A 13,652-nucleotide genomic window follows, 5' to 3' on the forward strand; every position below is an offset into this window, starting at 1 on the left:
TAAAAGAGTTTATATGGCTTAACCCTTAGTGAGTCATAGTTCACTTGAGCTCACCCAGGCATGTGAGGAAAGAAGGTCAGCGTCTCCTCACCAACCCAGCAGGGCCCTGCAGTGGCCTCTCTGGGGGGTGCTAGGGGTGTGAACCACACCAGGTAACACTGTCAGAGGGGGTAACACCAGAAGGACTGCCTACATAAAGTTAGTGTGCAGTGTTTCAGCAGGAATTCATTATTTTTTGTAAAAATATCCCTGTTAGCTATAACAATGAAAACATTTTTCATAAGTCCAAGTTTACATGTATCAGTATACTTACAACACTAAAACTCTACGCTAATTTACCTTTCAAACCTTCTAAAGTACTCCGGTCAGAGCTGTCATTATTACCCAATTACAATGACACTTCAAATCCTATGTTTCATCTGCGTGTGCTATAATCCTGTTGTTTTCATTGCTGCAAAAACTGTTGGTATTTTAGCTACAACACTGCAGTAATTAGTATTTGTGAAGCTGTATCAATAACTTTTTGGAGAATGAAATAGTAATTAAAGGAAAAAGAAAAATTTTTAAAAAAGATTTCCACTCAGTTACTAATAATGCTGCAACTATTGTTGTAACTCAATGTACAAAGATTTTACAAAACAATTTTGTTGTTATATTCATATAATCTAAGAAATAATAATTTAAGTAATATACAACTATATTTATCGTATTATTCTATGATTAAAATTGACAACATTATCAATGATTCTATATGGTCTGGTACAGGAGGAGGTCCATAGGGTAGTGGGTGGTGACATTATGAGTTACCACACCAGGTGAGACATTAACCCTAATGACACCACTGGGGAACTTCAGGGAGATTGCCCTCACAGTGGACACAGAAGTCCCCTGGCCAGCATCACCAAAGGCCTTTGGTGACTTCCTATCTCCTCCGAGTTTTTCAGATGTAAAATGAGGGCATTTATCCTTCAAACAGCCTCACAGGATTGTTGAGGCGATCAAATGAGATAATGGATAATAAACATGCTTTGAGAATTGTTACAAAACATTATTATAACTAACTCACCCACACTGCTATATACTAATATAGACTTTCTATGGTATACAATGATCACTTTACAGTGTACTAAAAAATGATCCTATCAATTGAAAAGTAGGGGGATTATTTAATGCTTTTATTTAAGCTCCCTGATTTATCTTCAGCACAAAACCAAAAAACAAACTCACTGTTATGGAGTTGATTCCGACTCATGGTGACCCCCACTGGGTTTCCGAGCCTATAAATCCTTATGGAAGTAGATTGCCCCATGTTCCTTCCACAGAGCAATTTGTGGCATTATACTGCTGACCTTCCGGTTAGCAGCCAAATGCCTATTCCACTATGCCACTAGAGCTCCTAATAGCTTTTATTATTTCCTTTAAAAAAGAAAGAAAAAAAAAGTATCTTGTGTGTGAGGTAGAGACTTTGGAAGTAGAGAGGACTGGGTTCAAATTCTGCCTTCAGCTTTGAGCCACATGACCCTGAGTATGCTAACCTCTCCAAGCTTCAATTTCTTCACTGGTTTAAAAAAAAGACCATGGGAGAGATGGGATAATATTGACTTCTGCTAAGCCTGAAGGCTGTTTTGAAGAATAAATAATATAATGAGTTTGCAAGTGTCTAGTCCTGCACCTGGCACACGTAACCTCACTAAAAACTTTTTTCCTCTCCTTTCTTTAAACATCAGTTGTCAGGGTGTTCCTCTAACACATCTTACTTCTTCCAGGACTGTGTCCTCAATTCAGAGCCTAAGGAAGGGTGATTCCACCTGGTGACACAAAAGCAAGCTGGGAAAAGGACTCCCTTCTCTATCTCCAGCTCAAGGGGAGAAAAAGGGGGTGGGAGATGATCTTCATTTGTGCTGTTGCTGTGTGCTATGGAGTAAATTCCTACTCATAGCAACCCAATAGGACAGAGTAAAACTGCTCCATAGGGTTTCCTAGCATTTGGCTGCTAATCAGAAGGCTGGCAGTTCAATCCCACCAGCTGCTCCTTGGGAGGAAGATCAGGCAATCTATTTCTGTGAAGATTTACAACCTCGGAAACCCAATGGGAAACCCAATGAGCCAGAATCGACTTGATGGCAGTGGGTTTGTTTGGTTTGGAATCTTTATGGGAGCAGATCTCCAGGTCTTTCCTTCAGCAGTGCCGCTGGTAGGTCTGAATCACTGACCTTTCCGTTAGAGCTGAGTGCTTAACCACAGAACCACCAGAGTACCTTTCCCCTCTACTAGGTAATAAAAAGTTAAAAGCAGGTTTCTCAACCTTTGTACAACTGACATTTGGGTCCGACAACATGTGCATCTTAGGCTTCTACTCACTAGATGCCACTGGCTCATCACCTCCCCTCAAATGTCCCCAGGGCAAATCATGCCCGGTTGAGAACACTGGTTAAAAGCAAAGCCTGAGAAGTCACACTAGTCAGGTTTTGCTCTGCTGGTGTGGCAACTTTGGGCCATCCCTTCCCCTTTTGGAGCTGCACTTTCTCTCTTGAGAAATAGGCATAGCACTCGAACTTACCACACAGGCTCGCTAGAAGATTGAGCGAAATAAGGGACCAAAGGCCCTCAACACAGTGCCTGCTACATGCCTAATTAGTGGAGGTTTAAGAAAACACACTGAGTATGGGAATCTTTCTCTATTCCCTGGTGATGTGTATTCTGGGAACATAGTCTAAATTGTTACATTGGACCATTAAAAACTGCACACACAAAAAATCTGTAAATTGTATATCCAACCCAGAGTGAATTGAGATGTGGATTGTCCAGAGGAATTTCCACATACATTCTCTTAGCCCCCTTCCTACATGAAGTACAATTGGAGGGAACTGTATTTAACTTGCTGCCCCCATTGATGGCCCAGACTTTCACATTCACCCAAGACATCACATCTTTGTGCAACAGTTTCTAAGACTGATAACTTTGGTGACAGAAGTCTGCTCTTTATTTGAAGTAGAGGTGCCATGGTGTGTTACCTAACAGACTGAAGTACAGGCAAGCACCTCATGCCAGCCTTCCAGGCAGGACCTATTAGGCCATCAGCAGCAACTCCCTACACATGATGGGTCACACTTGGTCAATCCACAACCCACTTTTGCAGAGAGAAGACACTGTGCTGTGCCGAGCAGCCACAGCCTGAGTCCATGGTTGGAGAGAAGTCACCTTCTCCTCCTCACTTTAACAGTAAGAAGTTTCAGATAAAAGCTGTTGAGCAGACCAAGTAAACTCTCACAATGCCCCATGTAGACCATAGACTTGCATCACTTCTGCTACCCACCTAGAGAGAACCTCCACCAAGCTCCCCTCCACACCTTCATCAAAGGCGCAATTTCATTCCAAAGGAGTGCCAGCCTGACCACCAATAATTACCACTTATGGGCTGGATCAATGAGGTTGTAGGCAACAGAGCACTTGGCCTGACTGTGAATTTTAAAAGAGCCTCACATCTTGATTGCTGTTCGAGTGGTGAAACCGCATGGAAGATAGGGAGACCTGCTCATAGAGACTGAACTCCACTAAAACTGAGTTGGGAGCTCTTGTGGCCTAGTGCCTAAGGCATTTGACTAGTAACCAGAAGGCTGGCAGTTCAAACCCATCAGCCACACCTCAGAAAAAAAACTGGACAACCTACTTCCTTAGAGACACCACCTTGGAAATCCAAGGAGGGGTTGCTATGAGTCGGATTTGACTTGACTGGAGTGAGGTGTTTTTTTTTTGAGGGGGGGAGGTTAATATTTTTTTTTTTTTTTTTGAAACTGAGCTGAGAGAACACATGCATGTGTGCAAAAACTTCAAACTCAGCCTGTCATTTTTATTAGGTGCCGTTGAATTGATTCTGACTCATAGTGACCCTATATACAACAGACCTCAACCCAGCATTGCTGAATTTCTGGGAAGGTAGCTCTGAAGAGCAAAGCTCATGACTCAGATTGTGAGGGTTGAAATCTTGATTCTTCCACGTGGCTGGCTATATTAACCTAGGGTGAGTACTAGCCTCTCTAAAGCCTCAGTTTCCTTAGTGACAAAACGTAGGGAAAATGGAGAGAATTAAATGAGAATGTTTGCATTCAGCATATTGCCTTGGAGAGGCAAATGCCCAATATATGTTAGCTATAACATAGGGTTTGCCCACAAGTCTCTCTTGAACTGTGTTGCTTGGTCTTGAAGTGGAGGTGGACTCCTCAGAGGCAGGAAAGTGGAATGGTTGGAAGCCCCCAGCTCAAGTTAGACAGTCACAGTTCAAATCCTGGCTTCACCAACTTACTTTTGAAGCAAGGATAGACAAGTTATTTAACTTCTCTGGGTCTCAACTTCCTCATCTATGAAACGGGAATGATATAAAAAGGGTTAATGAAAGACAAAATGTGATGATACTTGATGAAACCTAACTCATTTTTATAATAGTAATTATTAACAATGTTTTATTAAAACTCCAAGGAGGAAATTGAGGGCCAAGTTCATTTCAAGCAAATCCTATACCCTCTATCATCTACACGATATTCTCTGACTCCAGCTAGCTGGCACAGGGGAGCCTAGGACTGGATTCCCTGCTTCCTCAGCCCCCATTCTGGGTGCCACTACGTGGATGCACCATTGAAGCTGAGCTATGAACAGCATGCATTGGCCCCTGCTCATAGCAGGTGTGCTATTCCTCTCTGGGCACGATCCTTGCCCAAGGGACTGAAAGCCTCCCATGCTAAGTGCTCCTGCTACCCTTCCTCTCACCAGACACACTATGCCCAAGTAGCCAGACCAGTGGGCGGGCATACCTCCTCAGACTCTAGGTTACCACCTGGCCTTGTGCTCCTCTACCCTATAGCTGGTGTAGAGGAGAAAAGGACAGAACTGGGAGAGCAGCATGACTAAAATGGAAGCTGCCAGCAGAGTATGGCCAGAGAGTTTCTTTACCCTACAGCGTCCCTTAGCACAGGGAATGCTCAATTGCTTTAAAGGAAGGGGGTCTGAGTTTGGGGCTGCTATTGTTGTAGACCGAGTCAATTCCAACTCATAGCAACCTTAAATGACAGAGGAGAACTGCCCCAAAGGGTTTCCAAAGCTATAATCTTTATGGGAACAGACCATCAGGTACTTTTTCCCATGGAGGTACCAGTAGATTCCAACCAACGGCCTTTTGGTTAGCAGCGGAGCCTCCAGAACTAATATGGACAGAAAAACAAGGGAAAGGAGGTACCACTGGGGCTTTGGCAAGAAGCTTGGACCACACATTTCAGACCCCAGGAGGCTTTGCTCAGTCTCAGGAACTGCTGGACCCGGCCTTCCTTCTTCAACACACAGAGAACCTCCTGGGAGGTTTGCAGAGACAAGTACAGCCCACATGGGTCTGCTCAGCTAGAGGGAAGTATTTCTACAGCTCAGTGGTAAGACTACTGAGACCCAGGACCAAACACTTTCAAAAGAATAATAAAATACCTATGCTATTAGTGGGAGCTCTGGTGGTGTAGTGCTCAAGGCATTTGACTGATAACCAGAAGGCTGGCAGTTCAAACCCACCAGCCACTCCTCTGAAGGAAGGTTGGGCAATCTACTTCCATAAAGATATCTCCTTGGAAACCCAAGAAGACCTTGCTATGAGTCGGGTCTGACTCAACGGCAGTGGGTTAGTTTATTTTTGAGTATGCTATTAGTAGTAGTGGAGCTTAGTGAAAATTTAAAATGTGCTAGCCCTGTACCAACGATTTTAAATGCGTTATCTCATGACCTCTTCGAAGATCAAAGGGAATCAGACTTTTTCCTTGACTATTTAGTCGGGAGCTCTGGTAGCATAGTGGCTAAGACAATTGCCTGCTAACCAGATGGCTGGCGGTCAAACCCACCAGCCACTCCTCGGAAGGAAGATTGGGCAATTCTACTTCCGTAGTGATACTGCCTCAGAAACCCAAGGAGGGGTCGCTATGAGTCGGGTTTGACTCGACGGCACATAACAACAACAACACAACATTTAGTCAGTAATTTCAATCTCAAATTGAACAACTCCTAGTCAGGTTTTTTGTTTGTTTGTTTGTTTTTATTTCATATATTTTTAATCCTAGGACTATATCTAGAATATACAGTTGTTTAGTTTATTTTTTCTGCCAATTGTTGGTGTCATACATTTTGTCTTTCTGATTTTTTTTTTTTTTTTTTTGGTAAAAATATCAAGTTAAATTTTTTTTGTTTTGCTTTTTTGTATTTTATGTTTGAGTCAGAATATAAAATGCCTTAACTTGGATTTTTAACAAAGGAATGACAGTACACAAATATGGTGCAAACAGATTTTGCTTTTCACATTTACACTTGACAATAAATACTACATTTAAAATTTTTAAAATGCAGTATCTCAATCAATATTCAAAAAAGATATACCAACTCTAGAAGGCAGGTATTGCTATGATGTCATTTAACCTATAGTCTATCTGAGATGAGAGATTAGTAACTTGTTCAAAGTCAGAAGAAATCTAACTTGAACAGTCTAGCAACAAGCACTGGGAATTTGGCCACCTTCCACTGAGAAGAAGGACTGCTTTGCTGGAGAAGAAAATTGTCCTCAATTCACCCTGAACCCCATCCCATAAATGATCACAGCATTTCCCCTGTTCCCCTGCTGCTTCACCCCTTTATCTAACTTCTCTAAGGCTATATCATTCTCTAGGCCATTCAATATCAGAAGGATCCTAACTAGGCCATTCCTCCCCCTTTGCCAGAGCTACCTAGAGTCACCTTGGTTCCCAATATACCCAGGCGCTCCTTTCAGGATGAAAGGTCAGAAAGCTGCCTTGATTTTGCCACTTCCAAAATATGCTCAGGTAGGAATGTGTTAGGGGATTCAAGAGCTGAGCCTATTTATGCTCTGATACTCTTCAGCCATTAAAACAGATCCTTTATTTATGAAAATATGTACTTTTTCTCTGATTTAATAAAGTTATTTTAATTGTATATTTTTTGGGGGTGGGGGGAACTAGTCATAATTACTTATGCTTTACTGTATTAACCTCAGCTCAAAAAGCATGGTTTCTTCCTGCTGTGAGGAAGAAACTCGGAAGAAGAGATACACTGGCAGCCACCTGGACCACAGCGCCAATCTTAAGCCCTTGTGTTCCCTTTGCCAGTGTCAGAGAATTGCAATATTAAAAAACCAAACCAGTTGCCATCAAGTCAATTTTGATTCATGAAGACCCTACGTGTTACAGATTAAGACTGCTCTCCACAGGGCTTTCAGGGCTGTGACATTTCAGAAGCAGATGGAGCGGCCTTTTTTCCATGGCACCATTGGGATTGAACCACCAATCTTTAGGTTGGTAGTTGAGGGCAAATGATGTGCACCACCCAGGGACCTCAGGGACTCTGAGGAAATTGCAGGTCAATGCTAAAGCCACAGTCTGCCTCCTTCCCTGCTCTTTATGCATTCAACCATATCATCCCCAAACTGCCACAGAATTGGCTTTCACATGGATACTTTTGCTCCTCTGGCCAGAAGAGCAAATAGGCATTTCAAATAATCACTTTGTGATGACATGATACTGGACCATTTTAAGCCCTTAATCGAAGTTACCAGCAGGTGAATTCACAGCATTTGCCCAAAGCATGTTGCAACCACTTACTGACTTCCTGTTTCAATATGACTGTCATTTCAAAAGAACTACTCCCAAGTAGGAGAAAATTCTGAAGGTAACTGAATGTGACACAGACAATAACTGGTGTTTTCACAAATGAATCAAAACGTGAATCAAGCTTGGGCAATGTATTTGATCCTCTTAGGATTACATCACAGGTCGTTGCAAACCCTCATACTGTGTTCTGAAGCAGACATTTCATGCTCCCAGAGGCAACATCTGAAGTATTATTCCTGGGCTTTCAAGCATTTTCATGACCAGTGGGGAAGTATTGGCAGGCCAAGTCTGGATCCATTTTAGGTACACTTTATTGAAAGTGAGCCATTTGGAAATACACAGATTATGCTGATCTTTATCATCCCTGGTGCCAGACCAGACAAGATGCCAGATACTGACAGCGACTGGCACCAAAGTTGATCAAAAGACAAGATTATCTCAGATGATCCCCAAGCCTTTATCAATCCATTCAGATATGACAAGCTAAGATCCATAAGGTAAGCTCTGAATCTTAAAAGGTCACAGAGCCTTTTGAAACTTCGATAAATGCTAGGGCTCTCCTTTTACCAAAAATGTACATCCACACATAGTTTGTCCTATATTTTTGTGGGTCTTAGTAGACTCGACGGCACCTAACAACAACAAGGGTACAATGGTTAAGCACTTGGTTACTAACTGAAAGGTGACTGATTCAAACCAACCCAGTTGCTTCACAGGAGAAAGACCTGGCAATCTACTTCCATAAAGATTATAGCTTAGAAAACCCTAAGGGGCAGTTATACTCTGTCCTATGGGGTTGCTGTAAGTTGAAAATTATTTAATTCAACAACACCTAACAACAACAAAACCCTCCAAAGGCCATCCATTGTCCCTGAGAAGTCCTTGAACAACAAATTAGGGATCCCTTACTCACAGGCTCCTTAAGAAATCTCCCTTGCACTCACATTGCATTGTAATTTAAAGGCAACTTTGTAATAAAATGAGGTTTGGGAGATTTAGGTTTACTCCAACCAACAAGAGAAGGCCTAAGAGATTCCATTCTTGCTCTCTTACCTGGCATGGGTGTCACCTTGTTCCCCACAGTGAGACCTGGTGGGGCCCTACTGTCCGTCTCTGTCAGCACTGAAGTAGGAATTTGTTACATCCTGGCAGGATCATTCAGTGAAGCACTGGCCACATTCCCTGCCACCCCTCAACCTCAGACTGTCTCTGCAATCATACCCCTTCCTCTATTCTTAAACCAAGTGATCTCAAGGAATCATAGAATAAGGAACGTGTAGCAACAAAGCAGGCCTCCTTTCCTATGACAATCTTATGTCATTGTAAAGGCACAGGTATGACTGGAAGTTCAGGGTTACTCTTTTCCCACTTTGCTAAAGAGGCCACACATATTTTCTCAAAGTTTGGTCTGTAAACTACCTATATTGTCATCACCTGAGGATGGGTTAAACCTGAAGGATTCCAGGGTCCTCCTTCAGACCTCTGAATCAGAATCTGCATGTCTAAGAATCTCTCTGGGAGCTCTGGGAGCTTAATGCCTAAGGCATTTGACTGCTAACCAGAAGTCTGGCGGTTCAAACCCACCAGCCACTCCTTGAAAGGAAGATGGGGCAATCTACTTCCATAGTGATACTGCCTCGGAAACCCAAGGAGGGGTCACTATGAGTCAGGTCCAACTCGACGGTACATAACAACAACAACAAGAATCTCTCTGATGAATCTTTACACACCCGTCGCAGTTGAGAATTCCTCACCTACAGACTCACTTATTATTACAATGCACTTATTGTTATTGTTGTTGTTGTTGTTGTTGAGTGCTGTGAAGTCAGTTACAACTCATGGCAAACCTATGTGAAACACAAAAAAACACTGCCTGGTCCTGTGCCATCCTCTAATCGTTGCTATGTTTGAGCATCATTGCAGTCACTGTGTCAATCCATCTCATTGAGGGTCTTCCTCGACCCTGAACTTCACCAAGCATGCTGTCCTTCTCCAGGGACTGGTCTCTCATGAGATAACATGTCCAAAGTATGTGACACCAAGTCTTGCCGTCCTCACTACTAAGTAGGCTGTTCTTCTTCTGAGACAGATTTGTTCATTCTTCTTTCTGACAGTTGGTGACATATGCAGTATTCTTCACTAGCACTATAATTCAAAGATGTTAATTCTTCTTCAGACTTTCTTATTAATTGTCCAGCTTTCATATGCATATGAAGCAATTGAAAATGCCATGGCTTGAGTCAGGCTCACCTTTATCCTCAAAGTGACATCTTTGTTTTTTAACACTCTAAAGAGGTCTTTTGCAGCAGATTTGCCCAATTGAAATATGTCATTTGATTTCTTAACTGCTGCTTTCATGAGCAGACTTGTCTCCTCTCAATTTCCCACCACAAGATGACTAACTCCAAGAGATATCAGCTGTGATGGAAACAACCACTGAATCTAAGGAAATCATTGTCAAGTCTGAGACAAAATATTCAATCCAGAGAATTCAAACTTCATCAGTAGAAAATGTGTTACCATAGTATTCACCAACTTGAAGCTCCTAATGCTCAGTGCCTCCCAATTACTAACTTGAACAATGTCTGCCTATTTACAAGTAGAAGTCTCTGAAGGCCAAACAAACAAATTTGGCCTCAGAACACAGTATTTGCAGAGGATCTTTAAGAAAGCCACTTCCATTTAAAGAATTTCATGACTGACTGAGTCACCTTTAATCTTTCAAAAGAGAAACCATCTAGATTTTAGGCCTCATACCCACGAAAATTGGTGTGTTAGCTTTCAGAGGAGAGAAATCAACTCCCAGAAATGCTATTACAAATATTTGTTCATCCCCTCAATTAATATATATTTATCAAATATCTGCTAGACACTGGGTGCTATGATAGGTGCTAGGGACACAAGACTGCAAAACACAGATGCTGCCATGTCCTTGTGGACTGTTCAGCAAAGACAACACTTGTAAAATAATAATCGCTCTTTCCAAAGTTATCTGAGCTCATTCTCTGCCTCCTGTTGGGAATGGAATGAAGCCAGAGGAGAGAAAGCCGAATGACCTGCTCTAGCCTTTTAAAATAACCAACCTTGAAAAAAATTTCAACCAAGTTTAAAAGCAGGACTGATCCTCTTCTCTCCGGCAACCCCATGCCCTTGCCTTCATGGAAAAACCCTTACTACGACATCGAGTTGGCAGACAGGTTAATGCCCCTGAGTTTCACCAAGCAGCCTCAGCCAAAACCGATCTCCACTCAGGACAGAATAAAGCAATTGGTTGTCTGAATGGCTAAATGTCTTTCTGAGACAATGGCGTGTTTATGTGTCAGAGGGTTAGAAGGAGGTTGTTAACATAAAACCCACCGTAAATAGAGCTGTTAATTCAGTTGCTGGCAGGGGCTTCTGTTATCTTCTGAATACCTCCCAGAGGGTATAGGCCCTACCTTTTCATTTGAGTTGGCAGCAGAGTTATTTTTTTGCACCTGTTGCTCTGCTCCGATAACAGCGCAGTTAAGCATTGATTTTGTTGGAAAATAAACAGAAAAAAGCAAAGAAAGGCATCTGCCCAAACAGCCTGAGCTGGTTTAACTGAGTGTTCATGCCAATTTGTTTTTGCTATAAAAACCAAAGAAAAACCTGCACTTTCAGTTTGGATGCGACCCTCCCACTCCTTCAGAATTAAGTGAAGTATTGAATTAGGCCAGTCGGAGCTGGCAGGGCCAAAAAGCCAGAAGACACTGTACTTTTCCATTGGCTGGTTCTGTGAGGGCACTGAGGGGTGTCCAAGATCTTCAGGGTGACATGACCAGCCTCCAGCCAGCCCTAGGTCAGATCATGAATCAGATTAACAAGGGCAGAGAAAGGGCTGCTGGGATATGATCAAACCCCAAATCACACTTTTTCAAATGGTTGACTTCCAAAAGTCAGTAGGGTTGAGGGAATATATGGTCTACAGTTAAAACCCCACTAAACCCACAGCCATTGAGTTGATTCCAACCATAGCAAACCTACAGGACAGAGTAGAACTGCCCCTCGGTTTCCAAGGCTGTAAATCTTTACGGATTATCCCACACAGTGGCTGGTGAGTTCAAATCACTGAACTTTTGGGAGCCTAACGCTTTAACCACAGCACCACCAGAACTAAGTGAAGACTCAGCATGCCGGAATCTCAGTCTAACCTCTCCCACTGACTTCCTATAGATAGCGCTGGCCCAAGAGCCTAATTTGAAAACCCCCAATCCCAAAACCACAGCTTTTCTATTGGGAAACTAGGCTAGCCATACCTACCTCAAAGGCAGGCTGCGTAGACTCATTCATGTCTTGCCAAGTGATCTGAGGTCCAGGTCCCAGTTTGAAAAGGGCCTGAGATGTTCAAGGTGTGATTTCTGCATTCATCCAAGCATCATCATGCTCTTGTTTCTCATTAGTTTGTCAATATCACATGATGAGCTCAGGCCAAAAAGGGCCACAAAGAGCTAAACAGATCACTCAAAGGGAGATCATGACAACACTAATTAAGCAATGCCATCATTACCCAGCCTTCAACACATACAGTCAGAGGAAGCCTCTTAATATTTCTTCTTAAGCTTTGGAGAAGAACGAACTTGGGCCACATGCAATGTTCCCCCAAATAGCCTCCCTCCCTCAGCTTTCTCTTGACCATGGGGTCTTTGTTACCACCAGATCACTGGCTTAACAGGGAAGTCAGGGCAGTGGGGAAAGGCCGCAGAAATGTTGCTTCTCAAGGAGCATTAAGAACAGGGTGTTCCGACAAAGGGATATGGCTGGCTGAGCATTCCCAAGCATTCTTGTCATGAGCAGGGCAGGGAGTGGAGTGCCTCGGAACCAAATCGGGCAGCCAGAAAAATAAAAGATTTAACAACACCCTCAGTTGACGAAAAAATAAATAAGACCAACTGTGCAGGAATGCGGGAAGGGTGGAGGGAGGTAAGAGGTGGGGACTGGAGCCAGGGAGGGGTTGGGATGAACTGGGGACAATGGCTTTGACCATTTTGAGATTCAAAGGTTCCTCCCAGGAAAAGACCAAGATGCTCAAGCCAAAGAAAGATCAACAGCCACCAATTTGTAATCTCCCAGACTTCATGATTACAAAACAACAACAAAAAACTACAACAGTGATGATGGTGAATACTTTTTGAACATTTAGAATGGCCTAGGAATTGAGCTAGGCTTTATATGAATTACCTCATTTAATCCTCATCATAACTGCAAACCTATGCATAAATACTACCCCCGTTTACCAGATGACGAGGCACTGAAAGGTTATACAACGTACCCAAAGACACAGAGCTGGTAAATGGACTGGATATATTATAAGTGTTTTTGGGAGGAGTAGCATAATTCTTCGTAGCCTTGAAAATGGATCCTTGTTCTGCTAAAAAGGAGGAACTGCCCCTTAGGATCCCAAACTTTTGACTTGAAAGTTGGGATCCTTTAAGTACAGCTCCCACAGCTTTTCTCCTAAATGAGAACTGAGGTATGATATCCTTCCGGTGCCTTAATTTGAACAGTGTACATCAGCCCAGATGTTATAGAAATCCCACTTCATGGCCACACAAACCCATCTGACAGAACTTCAGTCCAGTTTCCTGTTGAAAACACCAGATTGACTCAGGGGTTGGGCTTGGCTCCCTGAAGCCACTTCAGACTTATTAGCCATGATAAAAGAGCGGGAATAATAACAAGGAAAAAAAATACTGAAAAATTAAGGGAAAATTATGGCTCCTTTGGAAGAGCACCTGATTCTGAGCAGTCACACACCTATTTGGGTTGTGACCATCACATCCATGAGAAAAATACTACAGATGTGTCATTTGGGGAAACTGAATTCCATCATTCAGACAAATAAATCTAGAAAGATCTCCCCCTCTTCCATCATCTTCATGCCCACCACCCTGGTACAAACTTGGAGACAGTGTTTAAAATCATAGCCCTAAAGCACATAAAGAATCTCATAAGGCTTATTCCATTGGCAGCTTAAGAAGCAAATAT

Source organism: Orycteropus afer, unplaced genomic scaffold, assembly GCF_000298275.1.
Source record: "Orycteropus afer afer isolate SDZICR_OR568_19922 unplaced genomic scaffold, OryAfe1.0 scaffold00103, whole genome shotgun sequence".
NCBI lineage: Eukaryota > Metazoa > Chordata > Mammalia > Tubulidentata > Orycteropodidae > Orycteropus > Orycteropus afer.